We start from the raw sequence: 23,305 nt of genomic DNA on the forward strand, positions 1-23,305 counted from the left end.
CAAGGCAGAAACATTCTTTTCTGACAGTTAATACAACCATTTTAGTTTAATTTATAAAAGCAAGAAAGACTTGGATTTATATAGCACCTTTCACAACCACCGGACATCTCATAGAATCATAGAAATTTACAGCACGGAAGGAGACCATTGCGGCCCATCGTGTCCGCGCCGGCCGATCAAGAGCTATCCAGCCGAATTTCATTTTGCAGCTCTTGGTCCATAACCCTGTAGGTTACGGCATTTTATGTGCACATCCAAGTACTTTTTAAATGTGGTGAGGGTTTCTGCCTCTACCACACTTTCAGGCAGTGAGTTCCAGACCTCCACTATCCTCTGGATGAAGAAATTTCCCCTCAAATCCCCTGTAAACCTCCAACCAATTACTTTAAATTTATGTCCCCTGGTTGTTGACCCCTCTGCCAAGGGAAACAGGTTCTTCCTATCCACTCTATCCAGGCCCCTCATAATTTTATACATCTCAATCAGGTCTCCCCTCAGACTCCTCTGTTCCAAAGAAAACACACCTAGCATCTCCAATCTTTCCTCATAGCCAAAATTCTCCAGTCCAGGCAACATTCTTGTAAATCTTCTCTGTACCCTCTCCAGTGCAACCACAGCTTTCCTGCAATATGGTGACCAGAACTGCACACAATACTCCAGCTGCGGCCTAACCAGTGTTTTATACAGTTCAAGCATAACCTCCTTGCTCTTGCATCCCATGCCTTGACTAATAAAGGCAGGTATTCCATATGCCGCCTTAATCACCTTATCTACCTGGCCTGCTCTCTTTAGAGATCTGTGGACCTGCACTCCAAGGTCCCTTTGTTCCTCTACACTTTTCAGTGTCGTACCATTTAATGTGTATTCCCTTGCCTTGTTAGACCTCCCCAATTGCATTACCTCACACTTATCTGGATTAGATTCCATTTGCCACTGTTCCGCCCACCTGACCAGTACATTGATATCTTCCTGCAACCTGCAACTTTCTTCTTCATTATCAACCACACAGCCTACGTTAGTGTCATCTGCAAACTTCTTAAGCCCCCAACATTCAAGTCCAAGTCATTGATATATACCACATAAAGCAAGGGACCCAGCCTTGCAGTCACAAAAACACCCATCAACCATTACCCTTTGCTTCCTGCCTCTGAGCCAATTTTGGATCCAACTTGCCACTTTGCCCTGGATCCCATGGGCTTTTACTTTCGTGACCAATCTGTCATGTGGGACTTTATCAAAAGCTTTGCTAAAATCTATATACTCTACATCATACACACTGCTCTCATCGACCCTCCTAGTTACCGCCTCGAAAAATTCAATCAAGTTAGTCAGACACGACCTTCCCTTAATAAATCCATGCTGACTGTTCTTGATTAATCCATGTCTTTCCAAATGAAGATTTATCCTGTCCCTCAAGATTTTTTCTCAAAGTGCTTTACAGCCAATGAAGTACTTTTAGAGCATAGTCATTGTTGTAATGTAGGAAACGCGGCAACCAATTTCTGCACAGCAATCTCCCACAAACAGCAATGTGATAATGACAAGATAATCTGTTTTTTTATTATGTTGATTGAGGGATAAATATTGGCCAGGACATTCTGTACTAGGGTTTCACAAGTTTTCTACAAATATAATTCTGCAAATGATACAAAAAATAATTTACTTTATCTCAAGAGACATCACATTTGCTTCAGATATATCAGTGGACAACTGAGTATTAGTTTTCACTGTGTCAAAAATACTTATCACGAAACTACTAATGTAAAAAGACAACAATTGCAACAGAACTCAGTTGCCTTAAGTTGTTTGATTTGTTAGGCGTCCTCTGCAGTCTTGAATGGGAATAATCCCAAATGGCTAAGAGCAATTCCTCAGATTTTATTTGGTCTTTCAGGGGAAATGTCCAATGGAATGACTAGAGATACATATTATTGCCCTACTTAAATATCTTTGTAGGCCAGTTTCAATCCTGTCTGTTTCAATAAACTTTTTGGAGTGAAGGGAGAATGAACTGTATCAACAGTTTTGTGCGATCCATGTGGCACATACTCAGCAAGCTTGTTGCACATAATTGGTAAATCGTATCAGAGAATAAGGAGGGAAGACCAAACCTCTTGTTCTTATTGATCCATCTAAAACCATTGATCCAATTTTGCAATGTTAATTGCAAACGTTAGGGTCTCAATGTCTTCTTCTCATTTGATTGTCAGAATTTGTTGCTCCCAAATAGAAATTTGGCAGCATCACTGAAATTAAATCTTGCGGCGAGATTGCGCTCCACTTCCTCTGAGTGGTGGTAAGATCAATTCAGTGGCCGGGGCGCCGGGCAATTTCACCCCCTGTGTCTTTGCATCAGGATTACACCATTGTTTCCCTTTTGCTAATGTAATGAAAAAAATACATTACACGTTTATTATTATTGATTTTACACCAAGTTACATAAAACATGTAGCACAGAAAAAGGGCATTCTGCCTAAATGATCCATCCTAGTGCTTATGCTCCTCCTCCCACCCCTTTTCATCTCACCCAATCAGCAGAACCTTCGATTTCTTTCTCACTCATGTGGTTTCATAGCTTCCCCTTTTATTCCATTATATCCCAAATAATGAGTGATGTTAACAAGTGTTATTCCTATCCCTATAACGGTGCTACAATATCTTCACATCATGCTGCAAAAGAGCGGGCTGGGAAAGGTAAATTCCTATTAATATGCCTGTGTCAACTGACACCACGATGTAGAAATATATTTTTGATGGTATGTGGCCTAATGTTGTAAAAAATCACTTTGGAGGCGGCACAGGATTTGCAAAACCTACACTGGGATTCTGGTCTCAGATTAAGCAAGATTATGAAGAGCATTTGAGCCATTTCTTACATTACAACAGTGACTACACTTCAAAAGTACTTCATTGGCTGTAAAGCGCTTTGATACGTCCGGTGGTCATGAAAGACGCTATATAAATCCAGCAGCCAGGGGGAGGCCAGGCCATCGCTGGAGGAAGGGATGTCAGGATGTCGTCGGAGGAAGGGAGGTCAGGGAGGGACTTGGCAGCGAGGAGGTCGACCTGGAAGGTAGGCCAAGGTTGGGGGGGGGGTGGGGATGAGCAGTGGGCCCTTGCAGCATGGTTTAAGGGGTAAGCAGAGTATTTTGAGGGCCAGAGGTAGGATCAGAGGGGACTTAGATAGCAAGGGGGGGAGGTTTGAGGGAGAGAGAGGTGGAAGGTGGCATCAGATGGTCAGATGAAGGCTTGTTCGGACAGAGCTCTCTAGGGAGCTGCTATCTGCCAGAGAAACAAGATTGTTCGAGCCAGGGATCGCAAGGATGTGTGCATCACCCGCGCCATGACAGGAGCCGACCACTGCTGGATGGTCCACCACCTAATCCGTTCCATCATCAACATCAATATAGCCCCAAAGCGGTGACAGCAGCAGATGCAATGCCGCAAAAAAAATCAATGCCAGGGCACTCAAAGACCCAGCCCTATACAGTGAGGGCCTCACTGCTAACCTAGCAACCCTTGATGACCCCAAGACACAGAATGCCCACAGCGCTTGGTCTGCCCTCCAGGCCACCATATCCAGTGCCTGCGAAGAGACGCTTGATCACTCAACCAGGAAACACCAGGACTGGTTTGATGAGAATGACCAGGAGATCCAAGAGCTAATAAACCGCAAGTGTAGGACATTTCTGAACTTAAAATAGCAACCTAACTCAGGAGCAGCAAAGCAGCATGACAGACGGCTTAAGGCCGGGGTCCAATAAAAAAAACCCGTGACCTAAATAATAGATGGTGCATGGAGAAAACACAGGAGATTCAGCAGCTGGCCAAAGCCATGATGTGCGAGAATTCATCACCGCAGTGCAGCCCAAACACCCAAGGCCCCACCCACTGCTGGCCAAGAACGGGGAGACACTCATCAAGGACACCGAGGCAGTCAGGACCCACTGGAAGGAGCACTTCGAAGATCTCCTTAATTGAGACTCTGCCTTTGGCTCGAGTGACCTCGACTCCATCCCACAGCATGCTACCCGCCACCACCTCAGCAAAACCCCAGCCCTGCACAAGGTAGAAAAGGCCATTCACCAACTCAAGAACAACAAGGCAACGGGAGCTGATGGAATCCCCGCTGAGGCACTAAAGTATGGCGGAGAGGCACTATTGGCACGAATGCATGACCTCATCTCTCTCATCTGGAAGGAGGAGAGCATGCCGGGAGATCTCAGAAATGCAGTAATCATGACCATCTTTAAAAAAGGGGACAAGTCCGACTGCGGCAACTACAGAGGAATCTCCCTGTTATCAGCCACTGGAAAGTCATCGCTAGAATCCTCCTCAACCGTCTTCTCCCTGTGGCTGAGGAGCTCCTCCCGGAGTCACAGTGTGGATTTCGTCCACTATGGGGTACAACGGACATGATCTTTACGGCGCGACAACTGCAAGAGAAATGCAGGGAACAGCACCAACCCTTCTTTGACCTTACAAAGGCCTTTGACGCTGTTAACGCGAGGGACTATGGAACGCTTCGGACGCCCCCAAAAGTTTGTCACCATCCTCGCCTGTTCCACAACGACATGCAGGCCGTGATCCTGACCAACAGATCCATCACAGACCCAATCCACGTCCGGACCGGGGTCAAGTAGGGCTGCGTCATCGCGCTAACCTTCTGCTTGATCTTCCTCGCTGCAATGCTCCATCTCACAGTCAACAAGCTCCCCGCTGGTGTGGAACTAAACTACAGAACCAGTGGAAACCTCGTCGTCTGCAGGCCAGATCCAAGACTGTCCCATCCTCTGTCATCGAGCTACTGTACATGGACAACACCTGTGTCTGCACACATTCAGAGTCCAAATTCCAAGTCATAGTCAACATCTTCACTGAGGCGTAGGAAAGCATGGGCCTTACACTAAATATTGTAAGACAAAGGTCCTCCACCAACTTGACCCTGCCACACAGCACTGCCCCCCAATCATCAAGATCCACAGCATGGCCATGGACAACGTGGACCACTTTCCATACCTCAGGAGCCTATCGGCAGCAAGGTCAGACATCGACGACGAGGTTCAACACCGCCTCCAGTGCGCCAGCGCAGCCTTTGGCCGCCTGAGGAAGAGAGCCTTCGAAGATCAGACCCTCAAATCTGGCACCAAGCTCATGATCTACAGGGCTGCAGTGATACCCGCTCTCCTGTATGGTTCAGAGACATAGACCATATACAGTAAACACCTCGAATCACTGGAGAAATACCAACGATGTCTCCACAAGATCCTGCAAATCCCCTGGGAGGACAGACGTACCAACGTTAACTCGATCAGGCCAACATCCCCAGCATCGAAGCACTGACCGCACTCGACCAGCTCTGTTGGACGGGCCACATTGTTCGCATGCCTGACACAAGACTCGCAAAGCAAGCGAGCTGCTCGGAACTCCAACACGACAAGCGAGCCCCAGGTGGGCAGAGGAAATGTTTCAAGGATACTCTCAAAGCCTCCTTGATAAAATGCAACATCCCCACCGACACCTGGGAGTCCCTGGCCAAAGACCGCCGTAAGTGGAGGAAGTGCATCCGGGTGGGCGCTGAGCACCTCGAGTCTCGTCGCTGAGAGTATGCAGAAAGCAAGCGCAGACGGCGGAAGGAGTGTGCGGCAAGCCAATCTTCCCACCCACCCTTTCCTTCAACGACTGTCTGTCCCACCTGTGAGAAAGACTGTAATTCCTGTATTGGACTGTTCAGTCACTGAAGAACTCACTTTTAGAGTGGAAGCAAATCTTCCTCGATTTTGAGGGATTGCCTATAATGATCTATAAATCCAAGTCTTTCTTTCTTTTATTTGCACTCTCCAAAACAACAGAAATTTAGAGTGTGGCATTCTTGCTGGAGTTTAGGGTATTTCGTTTTGGACTCCCACCTAATAACCGTAGCCCTCCCCCACCCAGAACTTCAGGATAGCAACACCATGAGTTCAGAAGCATTGTCAAACATTTCTGTGAAAATGTATTTGCCATTTCATAATTCCATGCCAAGCCATGAAGCTAAAATTTGCTCGTAATATCAGCATGATAAATGGCCCACAAAAAGAAATAAAGTTGACCCTAAATTTTACACATGGGAATGAACAATTCAATAGCAGGAATTTCAAATAAGGGAAAATCACCTATTTATAAGACAATTAAAACACAAGACCCTTGCTTGACAGCTTACAGTGCTTTGTGGCAACGTTGATAATAGAAAAACAAATCAAGTTTGCTGACATTTAGACGACATGATGTGCACAGTCCCAATAATGGGGAATTCATAAAGCAGCAATTATTTTATGTCCTTCTACTGAAGCTGCTTACTCTGGTATTGGGTAAAATCGCAATGGAATTGACCTGTCTGTTACCATCATTGCTCCTACTAAACAGACTGTTCTGCAAACAGCCATTACTTCATGTTCTCCATGGCTGGCAGCAGGAATTTCCTGCTTGATTAGCCAAAGCCTTTAACAGCTCACTGTTTAGGTATGTTCTTTTCTAGATAAATCAACTTTGTAAATAACATTCTCTGATTATTTTAACCTATATAACTCATTGTTAAGGTCACGCTTGGATTAATGTGGGTATTCAGAAATTCTGCCCTCTTGAGTATCCCTGATTATAACTGCTCAACCATCAGTGGCCGTGCCTTCAGCTGCCTGGGCCCGAAGCTCTGGAACTCCCTCCCTAAACTCCCTCCCTAAACTCCCTCTCTAAACTCCCTCCCTCCCCGCCTCTCTACCTCTCTTTCCTCCTTTAAGTCGCTCCTTAAAACCTACCTCTTTGACCAAGCTTTTAGTCGTCAGTCGTAATTTCTTCTTATGTGGCTCGGTGTCAAATTTATTTGTTTTGTCTTATAACACTGCTGTGAAGCGCCATGGGATGTTTTACTACGTTAAAGGCGCTACATAAATACAAGTTGTTGTTTTTGTTGCTGTTGTTGCATTCTATCTTAAAAATGACACTGGTTGGAAAGGATTCCGAGAAACCTTTTGAGAATGATTTCAGAGCTCTGAGCTGTGAGGAGAAAAATGAAAAGTTTGAGAGAAGATACAATGCAGAGCTGAAAGGCATAGATAATGGGCTCAATTTTCCCCAAAGCTTGACGAGTTACACCCATTTTTTTGGGGTCCAAGTATGCCCCCAAAAATTGTTCCAAGTTTCCCCGTTTGATTTCTTCATTTTGTCGCAGTCTAGCCTGTCGTTTAGTTTTGGGGGTGGAGGCTTGATCTGCGCCAAAAAGATCGGGTTACCACGGTAACCAGGGACACAATGCAAGCTGAGGCTGGAAAGTGAAAGATACAGCCAGCTCACAACTTGCACAAGCACCTAAAAATACATTGCAGCAACTTCACAAGCACAAATACATTGCAGCAACTTACCTCAATTAAATTATTAAAGCCCCCCCCCCACCATTATTTACTAGTGCAGAAATAGAAAAAAATCCCCCAAAATATAAAAAGCTGAATTTTTCCTAAACATGCCAAAAAAATTAAAACAAAAGTGGATACTAAAAATGTACTGGAAAACCTGATAATCTTTGGACTGTTTTAAGAGCTCCATCACTTATGAAGTATTTTTTAAGGCCTACTGCAAATAGGAAAAGCCCAATGCTGTCCTTAGCAGATGGAAAATTGTACTTTTAAAAAATTCATTCGTGGGATGTGGGTGTCACTGGCAAGGCCAGCATTTATTGTCCTTGAGAAGTTGGTGAAGAGACACTTTCCTGAACCGCTGCAGTCTTTATGGTGAAGGTCTTATTATAGTTTCTTGTAGCCGTTTGATACAACTGAAAGGCCTTTCAGAGGGTCTGGAGTCACATATAGGCCAGACCGGGCTAAAGCAGCAGATTTCCTTCCCATGAACCAGATGGGTTTTTACTGATACCAGCATTTTATTCCAGATTTATTTAATTAACTAAATTTAAATTCCCCAGCTGCCATGATGGGATTTGAACTCATGTCTCTGGATCTTTCGTCCAGGCTTCTGGATTACTGGTCCCGAACCACTGTGTTACCATATCCCTGGTTGCAACTTATTGTTTCAACGCATTCTAATGTTAAATGTGACTATGATTCCTTCTGGTTAGCCTGAAAGACTTGATAGAAAATTTGTTACTAAAGTCATGTAAATATGACCTTCTGGGGGCGAATTTAACTCCCTCCCCCGGCGGAAACCAGGTGCGGAGGCAAGTTAAATTGGTTGGGGGACTTACCCAATTTTCTCGCCCCGAGGTGACCAACTGCAATTTCAAATCGTAGTTGGCAAGGGAACCTGTCGCAAACTGACGAGGCGCTCTTCAACTTAACAGATCGGGCTCTGATGACATCATTGGGGCCTGTAAGAATGGGATCACAGGTCACACACAGATACCCAAAGGGTCTAAGGAGTTATGGCATTTTATTAAGGAGCGGTAGTTCTAATATAGTCAAACACAACACATAATCAGGATAGACATAGTAGACATACGACCGTGACAAGTAGCCGGTATTAGTCCCGATCGGATGGACGGCTGGTGGCACGAACAGTTCCTATCTTCAACGTCTGCCCTGAAACACCTTCTAGGTCTTTCTTTTATTCTCTGTTTCGGGGTGGGCCTGGTGTAGCATATGGACAGGACCATTTAACCTGATATGTCGAGTACTTTGTATCAACTCTTAGATGAAACTCTCCTCTTCACATCCTCCCATGGTTGGAGTCAGACAGGTCATTCTTGGCCTTCAGATGTTTGGAGCTGCCAGTTATCAGTTATTTATGTTCACGCTGTTCAAGTCACTTTAGCAATTGTACCATGGAATGAATTCTTCATTCTAACACCAGTCTGAAGAGACATCTTGGTCTCAAGTTATTTCTTTCAATTCACGATTTCCGACAGACCTGATGTGCTATTTTAACCTCAGGCCAAATCAGCAGAATAGTAGTGGCTTTCCTGTCATGTCAAACCTGGTAGGAACAGGATAAGGTTCAGGAGAGGCCCAGGAAGATAAGTTTTTAAGGGGAAGAAATTGGCCACCTTTGCGCCTCCCTTTAGTGCCTCTGGGAGTCGATAGCGGGGCACTACCGGCTTTGCGACCAGGCGGGTCGAGAATACCGACACCCGGGAACATCCCTTGCAGGTTAGCGGTGGCAGCAAACCTTAACGCCACAATCTCCTGTGCCCCGGAGATCATGACATAATTCAGTGCGCAGCGCCCCGGTACCGCCCCGGATGCGAACTTCGCTTCCGCCCCCTGCAGCATCGCTGGCCGTCAACACCGGCAGCTGCAAGAGGTGGTGTGAGGTCAGCTGGTCGTTTGGAGAGCGGTAGTTAAAGGGATTACCGGTGAGGTAGGCGAAAACATTTTCCGCAAATCTGATGGAATTCTTCCGATTTTGTACCTCCGCGATTGATCAGCCCTGCACCCTGTCAGAGTGCTTGGGGCTAATTGCCGCGGATCATAGGTGCCGATGCCGAACGGTGGATCCATTTTCTTGCAGAGCCCTCAGCTATGGCCCTTCCCTTTAAGGGAGGAAAGGAGCCTTCAATTCCAGCAGCGTTGCATGGGACATTGTGCAGTGCTCTGCCGCTACCGTCCCTCTTGCCTAGTTTAGCGCTCCAAGGGAAGTGTTAGCGCTTGATTTAGCACTCCACTTCCCTCCTGGAGCGCTCAACCGGAAGTTCGTGTCCGCTAGAATTGGGCAGCGCCCGCCGATACTTTTGCGTCCTGTAAATGTTATCGGCCCAAACGGGGCGCCACGCAATTTCTAGCCCTAAAATTTTGGTTTTAATTTCCTTGTGGACCAGCAGGAGCAGGAGTGCTCCTCCGACCCCCACAAGGAAACCTTACAGATCCCTTGCTTCCCCTCTCCCCCGACCGGGGATCCTGTACTAGAGCACTGAGTTTGTGTTGGGGAACCATTCATTGAGTACCCGTCGCTGGCCCGCTATTGCCTGATTTTAATGGCCGGACACAACAGCCTCTTCCTGCTGATCTGCTGACCCTTTTGGTCGGGAAGTCGGCAAGCAGCATGTTAATCATGCCTGGCCGAGCTTCCCTGCTACTGCTCACGGACAAGCCAGCTTTCGCTTTGCTGTCTTCCTGCCCAAGACTTAAAATCAAGCCAATTTCCAGTCTTCTAGCAACTATTCTTCCCCTGCCTTATCAACTTTAGCAGCCAGAATATGTAACCTATTACTGGAAACCGTCTCCAGATTTTATTATAACTTGCAGCTTTTAAGTAATTAGATGCAATTAAACTGTTTCAGATTTGGCAAAAATTACAAGCACAAAAAATTCCATTTTAATAAGAAATTACAAAACTCTTGTCATTTGACCTTTAGTTACTCTCAGAAGACTGAAATGAATTGATGGGAAAATGTACCAGGGTAATTCTAAGCTGGTATAATGTGAAGATCCTTGACTAATCTTGAAATATATTAAAAAACAATTCACACATATAAATTCATTGCTAGCAAAGAATAATCAAGTTTTTCCAATTTAATGCTATTGGGTAGTGTAATTACTGTATTCAGATTTTGAAAATATTTTTTCTGCAGTTATAATTTCTTTTCACATCAAAGAAGGGACGATGTCATAGTCTTTCAATGCAAAATATGGATGACTAATGTCACCTTTATGTTACAAAATTGCTTCCATTTATTTTAGAGCTCCTGTTGCTCTATAATTCTCTCCATTTTCATTACGGCATATGTTCAAGAACACCAACAGCAACACAGAAACAAGTAAGGACAACTGAAATGGGTTATCAGCCTAACAACAGGAGATTAATGCCAGTGATAAATTCTCTTCTACTGCCACAGGGTCAACTGCACCCATACTAGATTTCTCAATTAAGTAAGAGTGCCAAGTGCTAGGTAGTATTGCATATCTATTCGTAAGTAAAACTGAAGACTTAAACTGAGCAAGTGAATATCATGTCAAAGGCCTGGCAGCATTTTATTGTTTTTCAAAAAAAATTTCCCTGAATTTACCAAGCTCATGGGTTATCACATGATGTTTGTAGATACATACACTGAAGAGTTGAAATAGAGATGTACATGTTTGGCACTGCTGTGCATTAAGGGTTGACAGCATCAACATCTCTTGATTCTAGCAGCAAAAGGGTGTCAAATGTTCCACAGGCATTTTGAACACATATTTATTGTGGGGATACCAGGTTGCACATCAGATGTGGTGCAATCTGAAACCTCCATAGTAAAAATGTGGTTAAAGTACCTGTGATAATTGTCAATCTGAGAATTTGATACATAAGTTGCACGTGGTGTTTTTTTTAAAAACATAGGACATATAGCACAGAAACAGGTCATTAGGCACAGCCTGTCCATACCAGCGATTATGCTCCACTTGAACTTCCTTCTATCCATCCTCATCTATTCCCTTCTCCCTCATATGCTTGTCGAGTTTCCCCTTAAATGCATCCAAACTATCCACCGCAACCACTCCCTGTGGTAACGAGTTCCACATTCTCATCACTCTCTGGGTATAAAAGTTTCTTCTGAATTCCCTATTTGATTTCTTGGTGACTATCTTATATTGATGGCCGTTAGTTTTGCTCTTCTCCACAAGTGGAAACACACGCTCTGTGTCCACTCTATCAAAACCTTTCATAATTTTAAAGATCTTTATTAGGTCACCCCTCAGCTTTCTCTTTTCAAGACAAAAGAGACGCAGCCTGTTCATCCTTTGAGTAGTTTAAGCCACGCATTTCTGATATCATCCTTGTAAATCATTTTTGCAACCTCTCGGTTGCCTCTATATCCTTTTTATAATATGGTGACCAGAATCGTATGTAGACACTCATCAAGGACACCGAGGCAGTCAGGGCCCACTGGAAGAAGCACTTCGAAGATCTCCTTAACCGAAAATCTGCCTTTGACACGAGTGTGCTCGACTTCATCTCGCAGCATGCTATCCGCCACCATCTCAGCAAAACCCCAGCCCTGCAGGAGGTAGAAAAGGCCATCCATCAGCCCAAGAACAAAAAGGCATCAGGGGCAGATGGAATCCCTGCTGAGGCACTAAAATATGGTGGAGATGCATTATTGGCTCGAATGCATGACCTCATCTCTCTCATCTGGAAGGAGAAGAGCATGTCTGGATATCTCAGAGATGCTGTAATCGTGACCATCTTTAAAAAGGGGACAAATCGGACTGTGGCAACTACAGAGGAATCTCCCTGTTGTTGGCCATTGGGAAAGTCATCGCTAGAATCCTCCTCAACCGTCTTTTCCCTGTGGCTGAGGAGCTTCTCCCGGAATCACAGTGCGGATTCCGGCCACTACGGGATACAACGGACATGATGTTCATGGCGCGACAACTGCAAGAGAAATGCAGGGAACAGCACCAACCCTTGTACATGGCCTTACAAAGGCCTTCGACTCTGTTAACTGCAAGGGACTATGGAGCGTCCTCCTCCATTTCGGCTGCCCCCAAAAGTTTGTCACCATCCTCCGCCTGCTCCACGACAACATGCAAGCCATGATCCTGACCAACGGATCCACCACAGACCCAATCCACGTCTGGACCAGGGCTGACCAGGACTATGTTATCGCGCCAACCCTCTTCTCAATCTTCATTGCTGCAATGCTCCATTTCATGCTCAAAAACAGCTCCCGCTGGAGTGGAAATAAACTATAGAACCAGTGGGAACCTGTTCAACTTTCATCGCCTCCAGGCTAGATCCAAGACCATCCCATCTTCTATCATCGAACTACAGTATGCGGACGATGCTTGCGTCTGCGCACATTCAGAGGCTGAACTCCAAGCCATCGTCAACATCTTCACCGAGGCGTACGGACGCATGGGCCTTACACTAAACATTTGTAAGACAAAGGTGCTCCACCAACCTGACCTCGCCACACAGCACTGCACCACCACCCCCCATCCCCCGCCCTGCCCCATCATCAAAATCCATGGCACCGCCTTGGACAACGTGAACCACATTCCATACCACGGGAGCCTACTATCAGTAAGGGCAGACATTGACGACGAGGTCCAACACCGCCTCCAGTGCGACAGAACAGCCTTCGGTCAACTGAGGAAGATAGTGTTTGAGGATTAGGCCCTCAAATCTGGCACCAAGCTTATGGTCAACAGGGTTGTAGTGATACCCGCCCTCCTGTATAAGAACATAAGAACATAAGAAATAGGAGCAGGAGTAGGCCATATGGTCCCGCGGGCCTGTTCCGCCATTCGATAAGATCATGGCTGATCTGATCATGGACTCAGCTCCACTTCCCTGCCTGCTCCCCATAACCCCTTATCCTCTTATCATTTAAGAAACTGTCTATTTCTGTCTTACATTTATTCAATGTCCCAGCTTCAACAGCTCTCTGAGGCAGCGAATTCCACGGATTTTCAACCCTCTAAGAGAAGAAATTTCTCCTCATCTCAGTTTTAAATGGGTGGCCTCCTATTCTAAGATCTTGGCCTCTAGTTCAAGTCTCCCCCATCCGTGGAACCATCCTCTCTGCATCCACCTTGTCAAGCCCCCTCATAATCTTATACGTTTTGAGAAGATCACTTCTCATTCTTCTGAATTCAAATGAGTAGAGGTCCAACCTACTCAACCTTTCCTCATAAGTCAACCCCTTCATCTCCGGAATCAACCTAGTGAACCTTCCCTGCACTGCCTTCAAAGCAAGTATATCCTTTTGTAAATATGGAAACCAAAACTGCACGCAGTATTCCAAGTGTGGCCTCACCAATACCCTGTATAACTGTAGCAAGACTTCCCTGCTTTTATACACCATCCCCTTTGCAATAAAGGCCAAGATACCATTGGTCTTCCTGATCGCTTGCTGTACCTGTATTCTATCCTTTTGTGTTTCATGCACAAGTACCCCCAGGTCCCGCTGTACTGCGGCACTTTGCAATCTTTCTCCATTTAAATAATAACTTGCTCTTTGATTTTTTTCTGCCAAAGTGCATGACCTCATACTTTCCAACATTATACTCCATCTGCCAAATTTTTGCCCACTCACTTAGCCTGTCTACGTCCTTTTGCAGATTTTTTGTGTCCTCCTCCCACATTGCTTTTCCTCGCATCTTTGTATCGCTCAGAAATGTGGACCATATACAGCAAACACCTCAAATCGCTGGAGAAATACCACCAGCAATGTCTCCGCAAGATCCTGCAAATCCCCTGGGAGGACAGACGCATCAACATCAGCGTTCTCAATCAGGCCAACATTCCCAACATCGAAGCACTGACCACACTCGACCAGTTCCATTGGGCGGGCCACATTGTCTGCATACCCGACACAAGACTCCAAAAGCAAGCGCTCTACTCGGAACTCCTACACGTCAAGCGATCCCCAGGTGGGCAGAGGTAACGTTTCAAGGACACTCTCAAAGCCTCCTTGATAAAGTGCAACATCCCCACCGACACCTGGGAATCCCTGGCCAAAGATCGCCCTAAATGGAGGAAGAGCATCCGGGTGGGCGCTGAGCACCTCGAGTCTTGTCACCGAGAGCATGCAGAAAACAAGCGCAGGCAGTGGAAGGAGCGTGCGGAAAACCAGACCCCCACCCACCCTTTCCTTCAACGACTGTCTGTCCCACCTGTGACAGAGACTGTCATTCCTGCATTGGACTGTACAGTCACCTGAGAACTCACTGATAGAGTGGAAGCAAGTCTTCTTCAATTTCAAGGGACTGCCTATGATGTTGATGATGTAATACTCCAAGTGTACTCTAACCAATGTTTAGCATAACTTCTCTACTTTTCAATTCTATCCCCTTAGTTTGCTTTTTTATGGCCTTATTAACTTACGTTGCTACTTTTATTGATTTGTGTATTTGTACTCTCAGATCTCTTTGCTCCTCCATCCCATTTAGATTCTTATTTTCCAAGTAATATGTGACCTCCTTATTCTTCTTACCAAAATATAATACCTCACACTTATCTCTGTTGAGTTTCATTGACCAATTATATGCCCATTCTGCAGGGTTATTGATGTATTTTTGTAATTTTTTGCAGTCCTCCTCAGTGTTAACAATCCCTCCAAAATTGGTGCCATCTGCAAATTTACATTGTTGGTGGAAAAATACTGGAATCCCTACTAAAGGAGAACATAGAAAAACATCGAGGGGTCGAAATTCATCAGCCCACCGCCCGCTGCCGGCGATGGCCGCCCACTCCCACCGACATTCCTCCTGAAGCTCCGCCCAGTGCCAATTTCGGGGTGGCCTGGAGCGGGCGGGAGGGGAGAGCCGCCGGGAACCGCCCGCTGACGTCAGCGGACGGCTGAGTGGCGCAAATGAGCTCCCGCCCGCCGAGCTCCCAGATTCCTGTGGGCGGGACTCGGCGGGACTCGGCGGCAGAACAGGGGTAGACTGCCGACTGCAGGCTGGTCTGTCCCCGACGGTAAGCCTGAAGAACCTGAAAAAAAGGTAAGTGAACATGTTAAAAAAAAAATTCAACAGTGATTTACCTGCACGGGGTCCCCTGAAGGTTTAGAAGGATAGTTTTAGAGTCAAGTGCCTCTGCCGCCGAGAATGAGACCCCCCCCGCCCGCTGCCGCCCAGATTGGCAGCGTACGTTGTCCATTTACTGCCCGCCGACCTTCGAGGGAGCTCGACCATGAATATCCTGCCCAAAATACCGTCCGGTACCTTGGCAGCCATCGGTGGCATTTTGGGCGGCACTTGGGCAGGCGGAGGCCTTGCTGAAAATCGGCTCCACAGAAACCAAAAATAAAATAATGAATAGTCAGCATGCATTTTAAAAGGAAAAGTTTTGCTTGACCAGCCTCATTGAATTCTTTGAAGAGATTCCAATGTTCCAAAGTCTAAATCATCAATATAAATTGTGAACAACAGTAGTCCCAGCACTGATCCTTGTGGGACCCCACTTTCCACCTTCTGGCATTCTGAATAGCTACCCTTTATGACTATTTTCTGCTTTCTGTCTTGAAGCCAGCGAGCTATCCATTCCGCTACTTGTCCCCTGACTTCACATGTTCTGATCTTGGTTCATTATTCTATTATGTGGCACTTTATCGAAGGCCTTTTGGAAATCTAGATAAGTTACGTCTACTACAGTACCCATGTCTACTTTCTCTGTTACCTCTTCAAAGAATTCAATGAGATTGGTCAAGCAAGAATTTTCCTTTTAAAATCCACACTGACTATTCATTATTATATTTTCAGTTTCAAGATGTGTTTCTATTTTCTCCTTTAGTAGGGATTCCATTAAATTTGCTATCAACAATGTTCAGCTGTCTGGTCTATAGTTCCCTGGACATGTTCTGTCTCCCTTTTTAAATTTAGATATATTACTAACTATCCACCAGTTCTCTGACACTACACCTTTTTTGAATGAATTATTAAATATATTGTAATAGTGCCTCTACTATATCGTCACTAGATTATTTTAAAATGCATGGATGCAATCTATCCGGATCAGGGGTTTTATCCTCTTTGAGTTTGATTAGTTTATTTAATTATTCTCCTCTTTTTATTTTAAATGTGGTTATATCATTTCTAATCTCATCTTCCAATATCATGTCCACCTGATCTGTCTTCCTGGTAAATATTGAAGCTGTCATGTATTCAACTATCATTGTAACCCATGAAAAAGCTGACCTAAGTTGTACACCTTGAGAACATTGACCACAAGGGGGTGAACTTGTGGGAGCCACTCCTAACCTGGACTTTCAGGTCTAAAAGGGGAAGCTCCACCCACCTTCATCACTTGAGGTCTTGGTAATAAAGGTAACTGGTCACAGAGTGACCTTCTCTCAAGTATGGGCCTCGTGTGCATGTATACTGCATAGTAAGGACATATCATTGGCGATGAGAAACTGGGATTTAAATCACGTGAGCATGGCCACTAGCAGTACAGAAGAGAGGTACTGTGTTGGTGATGATTGTGACAACTTTATTAAGAGACTACAGCAAAGTTTTGTCACTAAGGAATGGTTGGGACAGGATTCGGCCGACAAACGCAGGGCTCATCTCCTGACGGTTTGTGGATCCAGAACGTACTCCCTGATGAAGGACCTTCTAGCGTCAGAGAAGCCGGCGGACAAGACATTCGAAGAGCTCAGTAAGTTGATCGGGGAACACCTTAAACCGGCGAGCAGCATGCACATGGTGAGACACCGGTTTTACACGCACCGGCGGCGAGAAGGGCAAAGCGTTCCTGACTTCGTGGCAGATCTCTGGCGTCTGGCGAGCCTATGTAAGTTCACAGATGCATGCAGAGTGGAGATGCTGCGTGACTTTTTTATTGAGGGCATCGGGCACGCTGGGGTTTTCAGGAAACTGATTGAGCCCAAAGACTTGACCTTGGAAGCAGCAGCTCTGATAGCCCAGACATTTATCTTAGGGGAGGAAGAGACCAGAATGATGTATGACAAAAATCTTGGCTCAAATGCAGCAAATGACCTGGGGAGTCAACATTGTTAACGCGGCACACAGTTCTCTAGGCAGACAAGGGCAATCGGACATGCCCCAGCGTGTCGTTGAACCCAAAGGGAGAATTCAACAGAGACAATGGCTAGCTGAATGGCGATGCATGTCATCGCAATGGACAATGCGGCCAGTAATGGGGCCATCAACGCCTGTTAATGGTGCGCTTAAGGACAGTTACAGAGACAGTCAGAGATGATCGACTGGTAATGGACCTTTTGTTTCCAACAGCGGGGGCTCCAGCTCATGCTGGAGGTGTGGAGGCAAACACCCAGCCAGAGCTTGCAGGTATCAGCAATGTACCTGCAGAAACTGCAACGTCAGCGGTCACTTGGCGCGTATGTGCAGGAAGCCTGCAGCCAGGTTGATATATGAGGAGAACGGGCCCGATGTAAGTCCTACGAGGCCAAATGAATACTGGGGGAAATCACTGGAAGCTGAAGTTCAGCGAGTTCATGTGGAGCACATATACAGTTCATATACCAGAACGCCACTGATAATGATGAAAGTGCTCCTCAATGGCATCCCAGTATTAATGGAGCTAGACACAGGGGCCAGCCAGTCCCTGATGAGTATCAAACAGTTCGAAAGGTTGTGGGTGTCCAAGGCCAGGATGCCAAAATTATTGCCGATTGACGCACAGCTACGGACATATACAAAGGAGATCATTCCGGTGCTAGGCAGCGCCACTGTAGTCGTGACCCACAAAGATTCAGAGAACACGTTGCCACTCTGGATTGTCCCGGGGGATGGTCCCGCACTAATGGGGAGGAGTTGGCTTGCCGTCATGAACTGGAAATGGGGCGATGTCAATGCAATTTCTTCTGTGGAGCGAGTATCATGCTCACAGGTCCTGGACAAATTTGATTCATTATTTCAACCCAGCATCGGCACTTTCATGGGGGCCAAGATAGTGATTCACATAAACCCGGATGCCAGGCCAGTACACCACAAGGCCAGAACGGTGCCGTACATGATGCAGGAAAAGATAGAATGCAAATTGGACCGTCTGCTGAGTGAAGGCATCATCTCGCCAGTCGAATTCAGTGACTGGGCGAGCCCGATCATGCCGGTGCTCAAGGCGGATGGGTCGGTCAGGATTTGTGGCGATTACAAGGCCACCATCAATCGGGTGTCACTCCAAGACCAGTATTCACGACCAAGAGCGGAGGACCTCTTTGCGACGCTATCCGGTGGCAAACTTTTTTCAAAATTGGACCTGACCTCAGCTTACATGACCCAGGAGCTGGTGAGTGAGTCGAAGAAATTGGCCATCATCATGACACACAAGGGGTTGTTTGAGTATAACAGATGTCCGTTCAGGATTCGTTCGGCCACCGCGATCTTTCAGCGAAATATGGAAAGCCTCCTCAAGTCGATTCCAAGGACTGTGGTTTTTCAAGATGACATCCTCGTCACGGGTTGCGATACTGAAGAATACCTCCACAACCTCCACGCAGACTGGACCGGGTAAGGCTGCGACTGAAAAAAGCAAAGTGCGTCTTCCTAGCTCCAGAGGTAGAATTCCTGGGGAGGAGGGTAGCAGCAGACGGGATCCACTGCGTCCAAAATGGAAGCAATCCAGAGAGCACCCAGACCCCGTAACACGACGGAGCTATGTTCATTCCTGGGGCTCCTGAACTATTTTGGTAACTTTCTTCCCAAATTGAGCACGCTATTAGAGCCACTACACGTGCTCCTACGCAAAGGTCGCGATTGGGTCTGGGAGGACAGCCAGGAAAGGGCTTTTGAAAGAGCACGCAACTTGTTATGCTCCAACAAACTGTCAACGTTATATAACCCGTGTAAGAAACTTGTTCTAAAGTGCGATGCGTCGTCCTATGGGGTCGGGTGTGTGTTGCAGCATATGAATGCCAATGGTCCGTTACAGCCAGTAGCTTATGCCTCCAGAAGTCTATCCCAGGCAGAAAGGGGCTACGGGATGGTAGAAAAGAAAGCGCTAGCATGTGTATATGCAATAAAAAAATGCACCAGTACCTGTTTGGAAGGACATTCGAGCTGGAGACAGATCACAAACCCCGAACGTCCCTTTTGGCTGACAACAAGGCCATAAATGTGAATGCATCAGCCAGCATACAGAGGTGGGCACTGGCGTTAGCCGCCTATGACTACACAATTCGGCACAGACCGGGCACTGAAAACTGCGCCGATGCACTCAGCAGGCTCCCACTAGCCACCACTGAGGGGGCAACTGAGCATGATGCTGAGATGGTCATGGCTGTTGAAGTTTTCGAAAGCGAAGGCTCACCTGTGACAGCCCGTCAGATTAAAGTCTGGAGAAATAAAAACCCGCTAGTGTCTTTAGTTAAGAAATGTGTCCTGAATGGGGACTTGGCAGCCACGTATGGGGCATGCCGTGAGGAATTTAAACCGTTACATAGGCGCAAGGATGAACTCTCGATTCAGGCCGATTGCCTACTGTGGGGAAACCGAGTAGTCATGCCCCAGAGGGGCAGGGAGGTGTTTATCAGAGAACTTCACAATGAGCACCCGGGCATTGTCATGATGAAGGCAATTGCCAGGTCACACGTTTAGTGGCCAGGGATAGATGCAAACCTGGAACTTTGTGTTCGCAGGTGCAACACGTGTGCTCAGTTGGGCAACGCACCCAGGGAAGTCCCCCTTAGCCCTTGGTCCTGGCCCGCCAAGCCATGGTCACGCATCCATGTGGACCACGCAGGTCCTTTCATGGGAAAAATGTTTTTGGTTGTAGTAGATGCCTACTCCAAATGGATTGAGTGTGCCATTTTAAATTCAAGCACATCCTCTGCCACGGTAGAAAGTCTACGGGCAATGTTCGCCGCCCATGGTCTACCAGATGCCTTGGTCAATGACAATGGCCCGTGCTTCACAAGCACTGAATTCCAGGACTTCATGGCAGGTAATGGAATCAACCATGTCAGAACGGCACCGTTCAAGCCGGCAGTGCAAACAATCAAACAGGGGATGCTCAGAATCCAAGGGGGTTCCCTCCATGCTGCTTATCACACCTCCTGTTGGCTAATAGATCCCGACCACACTTGCTCACAGGGGTTCCACCCACAGAGCTGCTAATGAAAAGGACGCTCAAAACCAGGTTATCCCTTATACAACCTACTATGAAAGAAATTGTTGAGAGCAGACATCAGTCACAATGTGACTACCATGACAGGAATGCGAGGGCGTGATGTATTGATGTCAATTACCCTGTTTTTGTCCTTAATTACGCTGCAGGGCCCAAATGGCCTGCAGGCACTGTGATTGCGAAAGAGGGGAATAGGGTTTTGGTAGTTAAACTTACCAATGGACAAATCTTCCGCAAACACGTGGATCAAACTAAAAGGAGGTTCAGCAACCCCATAGAAGAAGCAGAGGAAGAACACGACGTAGAGTTTACTCCACCACAGGTGACCGAACACCGGAACCAAGTGGAGGAGAGCCCAGTCACTGTGGGCAGTCCGGACAGGCCTGAGGCACCGCAAACAGCAGACACTCAGGCCAGCGCCCAACAACTGGAGCCCCAACTCAGGCGCTCTACAAGGGAGCGTAAACCACCAGAGAGACTTAACCTGTGATCCCAATAAGACTTTGGGGGGGAGGTGATGTCATGTATTCAACTATCATTGTAACCCATGTATAAGCTGACCTAAGTTGTACACCTTGAGAACATTGACCACAAGGGGGTGAACTTGTGGGAGACACTCCTAACCTGGACTTTCAGGTCTAAAAGGGGAAGCTCCACTCACCTTCATCACTTGAGGTCTTGGTAATAAAGGTAACTGGTCACAGAGTGACCTTCTCTCAAGTATGGGTCTCGTGTGCATTTATACTGTATAGTAAAGACATATCAGAAGCAGAGTAATTATTTATTATTTCTGCCATTTCGCTATCACTGCCTGTGATTCTATCCCAATAATCTCCTCGTGGCCCTATTCCCATTCCGACTTTGCTTTTCTTAAATTTATGTGTCACTTTTTTAAAAATTATGTTGTTAATGATTTCTGTGCTGCAATTTGAAACCTTACATTTATGCAGAAGTATTTTATCATGTAGATCCCTAACTTGAAAACCTGAAAATAAATGAATACTTTTCTTGTGCCCAGAAAGATATTCATAACACATCGATCATTTCTTTCTAAATAGGTTTAAAATAGTCCTGGCATTTAATCAGAATACTCTAGCATACAAAACAAAAATAACATATAAATGAAACAAATTACAAGTGGTAAAATATTTTTCACATTGAATTTGCTCCATTTAGTGAACTCATAAATGTAAGACAGGGATTGTTCGAGGCTGGAGTAGAATATCTCTTTACCTCATCTGTTGCTTTGAGTGTTGGGGCGTTTGCGCTGATAACTGTGGCGCACTGGTTCCGGGATAGGGTGAGCCGGAGAGTCAGGAGACATTCGTTAATCCCACGGGGGAGTCTCTGAGGCAGTCGACCAGCTCGTTCTTTATGGCGAAACCAACTCCATGGAGGCGGCGTTCTTCTTCTGGTTTGCCTTTTCAAAAGAAGGTGTAACCTTCACATTGTTCTTTGAGCTGGCCTTCCCCTGTCTGCCAGGTCTCGCTTAGGGTGGCGATGTTGCCATCGAAGCGTCAAAGTTCCCGGGCGACGATGGTGGTGTGCCGTTCCGGTCTGCCGCTGTTGGGGTTGTCCATGAGGGCCCTGACGTTCCAGGTCCCGAACTTCATTTTGAAGGGTGGAAGTTGCCTGTGTGTGAGTTCATTTAACGTGGGGTGGCTGTTGCACACTAGCTACCACACGGGCTTAGCAGAGTGTGGTCTTGGTCCAGTGGCAAGGGGGTCCAAGACGACTGGAGACCAGGCACGACTGTATGGGCCTCGTTGCCTACGGTGGAGTGCAAGCCTATGAACAACAAACTGATCTGCCTCGGTGACTTCAACGCCAGAGTCAGTAAGGACACAGACCTCTGGGGAGGTGTGATCGGCGGAGAGGGGGTAGGACAAACCAATTCCAGCGGTACCCTGCTCCTGACAAAATGCCTAGAACACAACCTTGTCATCACCAACACCTTGTTCCGCCAGAGGGACAAGTACAAGGCATCATGACAACACCCTTGCTCCACGCACTGGCACCTGCTCAACTACGTCATCGTTCGAGCAAGGGATCGCAAGGACATGCGCATCACCCGCGCCATGACAGGAGCCGACAACTGCTGGACGGACCACTGCCTAATCCGTTCCATCTCAACATTAATATAGCCCCAAAGCGGCGATGGCAACAGAAGCAATGACACAGAAAAATCAATGCCGGGACACTCAAAGAGAGCCCTATACAATCAGCGTCTCACTGCCAACCTTTCGACCCTCGATGACCCCGAGACGCAGAGTGCCCACAGCGCTTGATCTGCCCTCCAGGTCACCATAACAAAAATTGCTGGTCATAGGAATGTGGGAAGGGAGGACCTTGAGATGATCACTATCACTAGGGAGGTAGTGCTGGACAGACTAATGGGACTGAAGGTAGACAAGTCCCCTGGTCCTGATGAAATGCATCCCAGGGTATTAAAAGAGATGGCGGAAGTTATAGCAGATGCATTTGTTATAATCTAACAAAATTCTCTGGACTCTGGGGAGGTACCAGCGGATTGGAGAGCAGCTAATGTAACGCCTCTGTTTAAAAAAGGGGGCAGGCAAAAGGCAGGTAACTATAGGCCAGTTAGTTTAACATCTGTAGTGGGGAAAATGCTTGAAACTATCATTAAGGAAGAAATAGCGGACATCTGGATAGGAATAGTGCAATCAAACAGACGCAGCATGGATTCATGAAGGGGAAATCATGTTTAACTAACTTACTGGAATTCTTTGAGGATATAACAAGCATGGTGGATAGAGGTGTACCGATG

The sequence above is a fragment of the Pristiophorus japonicus genome, chromosome 16, assembly GCF_044704955.1.
Source record: "Pristiophorus japonicus isolate sPriJap1 chromosome 16, sPriJap1.hap1, whole genome shotgun sequence".
Classification (NCBI taxonomy): domain Eukaryota; kingdom Metazoa; phylum Chordata; class Chondrichthyes; family Pristiophoridae; genus Pristiophorus; species Pristiophorus japonicus.